We start from the raw sequence: 4,213 nt of genomic DNA, 5'->3' as shown, positions 1-4,213 counted from the left end.
GCAAGAGGGCCATCCAGTCCTCCCCCTTGGATGGGACAGCCACCTCACTGCCCTTATGGCTCAGTCTACGGGCCACTGTCTGTAGACTGGTTCTTTCTGATCCACACACAGTACATGGTAGACATTCAATACACAGCTGGGCTTGCCACCAAGGAGACACCATGCACACGGCACGGGCGCACGGTGCGGGACGGCAGGATAGCAGGGAGTGAGAATGTGGCCAACTGGAGAAGAGGAGACAGCAGAACTGCAAAATCACGTGCCTTGCTTTCTAAAGCATAACATGACTGACTGGCCATGACAAGAAGGTTAGCCTGGCCTGTAGGGGTAATGGAAGCACTATCTCAATGGCCTGGAGATAAGAGACTCTTCCTTTGGTTGAGAACATGTGAGTGGGGGGCTCGAGCCTCCTGAAGATGGTCAAGGCGGGAAAAGGTCCTTGTTCTGTACCCACGCGCCAAGTCGAGATCAGATGAATCCTGAGTGAGAAGCAGCTGGCACATACGGGGAAGCCCCACCCAGGCAGAGCTGAGAACTCTGGGCACCTAATGTGCTAACGGGACAAAGGCCATGCCGAACAACCAAGGCGATGATGCGCACCGCTTCTCACCGTCATGTCTCCCCTTCTCCTGAGAATGGTCCATCTGCAGCCCTTGGCCTGAGTAACTTACTCTAAAGACATCTGGAAGGGACAATGGTCCCAGGAGAAAACCCAGTTCGTGCCAGCCCCAGGATGTTCTAATGACTATGTCCATGGCCTTCCCTGCCCCTCACCTGCCCCCAATTATTGAGTCCTCTGCAGGACACTGTGATGCAGTAGCTTCTGTCCCCACTTGCTTCCTCCTTCTCTTGCTCGTTCCTGGATTTCTCTCGCTAGGGAAGTCTTCCCACAGCGATCATGGATATATTCAGACAGAACACATTCTCCCACAAAGCCCATCCCACAGCCAGGAGCCTGCTTGAATGACAGCGCCCTAGCAAGGAAGGAGTGAGGGTCCTTGGCCACTTCTCTCCCCTGACTTGGCTGCCCTCCAACAGTAGACAGGGCAGCCTCTCCCATGGACAGGGAAAATGATGCCAGACTCCTTTCCCACCAGTCTACCATAGAGCTTGGGGAAAGAAAAGAAAAGTAGTAGTTATCTGAGCTCCCCAGAAGTGAATGTCACATGAAATCTTTGTGAAGAAGAGCACAGGCAGAGGCCCTATAACCCCATAAACACAAACCAGGGCTCTATATGGTTCACTCCCCCAAAGAATACGTGACAGCAAACAAACACCTCATCTGTGGCAAAAGATGCACCCAACTCTTAGTGGCAGGCCCTAGAAAGAGATCACCCACCTTCCAGCCAGCAGCACCATCAGAGTCACTGCCTGATGGGTACATTTTACAAAGCATGAGCGGAAAAGGCAGCCTGAAGCCCAGAGAGCTGGCACGGACACCCCCTGGGATTCTCCCCTCTACCCAGCCAAACCAAACAGGTACCATCTCTTGACACTACATTCTGATGCCAAGGCACCAAAAAGACGCCACAGCAGCAGCTGAGCAGAGTCAGCAGAGGGAGCTGGCCCAGATGAAAGGCATACTGGCCACCAGGAAGGCCTGCCTGTTCATCCTGCGTCCTGCCACGGCTGAACCCTCCACAGCTAGGCCAAAGCTTGTTCTCATAAGAATCAAGCTGGCGCACAAAAGAAAAATCACCCAGAGGAAATCTAAAACCACACAGACAGGCTGGGGCTTAGTGTTCCACGCTGGCAGGATCGGGGGCTCATCACTCCTGTAATATATTAGCTACATTTGTTAGTGGTTTATTGGTTTCTTCTGAGGGTGAAAAGTAGAGATGCCGGCACTGCCTGAGGAGAAAGCTAAAGAAATTAGATATGGCACTTTTCAATAAATATTTTAAAGCTTCTTAAAGAAATAAGTGAGAAAGAAAAGCAACTGCTGTAAGATCTGTTTTGCTGTTAAAAATTATTCCAAGGGAAGAAAAATACCACAGCACAAAATGATTTAAAAAAAAAAAAAAAAAAGTAAACGACAACATAGCTTACCAAAAAAGCAAAAACAAAAAACCTGTCCCTGTAACCATCTTGGCCAGGTCACATTTTGACCCAAGAAGCAAAAACTGAGCTGAAAGAGCGAAGGAAACCCACTTCCCACAGCACCCTGTACCCAAACACACAAAGGGACACAGCCACGTAGCAGGCCCCCACCGCCACACAGCGTGGGGAGCAGACGGCCCGGGGGTGTGTGCGGCACCCTGAGACCGCAAACTCTAGGGCAGCGGGTGAGAACACTCACTCTGGACCACCACCCTGGCACAGACTGCCCCCAAGTCACAGTGGGGAGCCACAGAGACACTACGGATCCCTTCCACTACCATTGCTGCTAATTTCCTTCAGAAATTAAATCTCAAGTAAAATGACCTCATGCAGGTCTCTAAGGGCCAGTTTTACCAAGTTAAAAAGTAGGGTTACCTGTCATTCTGATCAACCAATCAAACTGAGGAAAACATCTGAACCTCCAAATAACCCAAGAGGAGGCGCCCCTCTCCTGTTCTCACCCAAGTCAACCTCTCCCCATCACCCACCAACTCCCCTGAAGATTAAGAGATCCAGTTCTAAAATAAAATGGTCTAAAGAAACCAGAAGGAAAAGCCTTCACAAACTAGAGTGATGAAGGCCAACTCGGCCCAGACAGCCAACCTACAGCTGACGACAACCACGTACACGGGGGACTCGCCAAACAAAAATGGCATCACTACCGAGAAGACGCACACTTTTTTTTTCCTCTATTTCTTTTAAACTTTGTCATAAAAGCCAACTTACATTAAAATATACTTATTACAAGACAACACAACTAATAAAATATATAATAAAACTTACACAAGTAGAAAATTCTGAGGTATTTCTGGTTTGAGGTGGTCTGTGGTCGTGAAGTTTTAATTCATTTACTTTTCAAAATTTAAACTTCGGAAGCCACATAGCAAAGCATGTGTGTATATGTGGATGTGTGTGTTTTTTTAAATTTTGCATGTTTCATAAATTAAAAGAAAATTCAAATGTCGAAACAGCAGCATTAGAAACATTCACTGACTAGAGCAAGGTTATGGCGTAATAAAGGGTTTTTAGAATATGCACCACTTTAAGGGGTCTGGAGAAAGCCATGTTCGTGAGCCACATACAGGGGACAGGAATGTCCCCACACGGGGCAGAGCCAGCGCTGCAGGACTCTCAGAGTCTCCAGAGGGGAAGGCCTCCATGGGCCACACAAAGGACTTCCTCTTGCCCTGGCTGTGCAGGGTGCCCCTGTGGGCACCTCCCTGAACTGCTCCAGGAGGAAGCAACGTATTCCGACTTTTCCTCCGTTAAAGATATTTACAGCATCTTGTGTTATGAAGAATGTACTCACTAGACCGTGATTTCTACCCTTACCTAACCTTAAAATAGGGCAGAAAAAAATGTTTTGTCCTATGCCCAAGCCCAAGTTAGTGGAAAAGACTGGTCAGGGCCAGCAGATGGGTCAGAGCCCCACCTGCTTTTCGACTTTCTCCAAACCCCGCCCTTGCCGTTAACACTCAGCCTCCACTCGGTCCTTCCCCTCCATTCCCGGTTACCTGAGAAGTAGCCTCATAGCAAGGATGCTGCTCCGAACGTGCCCGAGTCCAGTGTAGCTCTGCTCCAGACCCCACCCCAGCTCCGTCCTCCCCGCCAACTCCAGCCCAAACCGTCCTCCTCACCCCAGTTTTCCCTCGGTCAGGACAACACCCGTTAATCCGTGAAAGACACATCTGCTGTTCCTTATACTCACTGTCTAAAAAGGGAGGAAACACAACAAAAGGGAGGGGGGAAGGAGGATGAGGGCAGAGAGGAACTGCTCTTTTGAGGAAGGTGTGTTTTTTATGTAACAGTCTTCAAAAGTTCCTCTAGGAAGAGTTTGCAGCATTAAGTTTCCTAAGACAGGAGAGATGGGTTTCTTTGTGTCACAGATTCTGAGATGACAAACAGAGAAAGCGGGAGAAATGAACCCCAAAGGGCAGGAGGTGGCTGAGGCTCTTCAGCATGGCGCTGGTTCCGCATTCACAGCTCAGCACCTCGACGCCGGCTGACGCGCCTGCTGTTTGCGATGCAGTGGAGCAGTGTGCTGGTAGAACTGATCCGATCCAAAAATAACATTAATAATAATAATTATAATAATTATAATAATAATAAAAAG

Source organism: Pteropus alecto, unplaced genomic scaffold, assembly GCF_000325575.1.
Source record: "Pteropus alecto unplaced genomic scaffold, ASM32557v1 scaffold354, whole genome shotgun sequence".
Classification (NCBI taxonomy): Eukaryota; Metazoa; Chordata; class Mammalia; order Chiroptera; family Pteropodidae; genus Pteropus; species Pteropus alecto.
The sequence above is the reverse complement of the archived record's forward strand: the minus strand, read 5'-3'. Positions refer to the sequence as shown.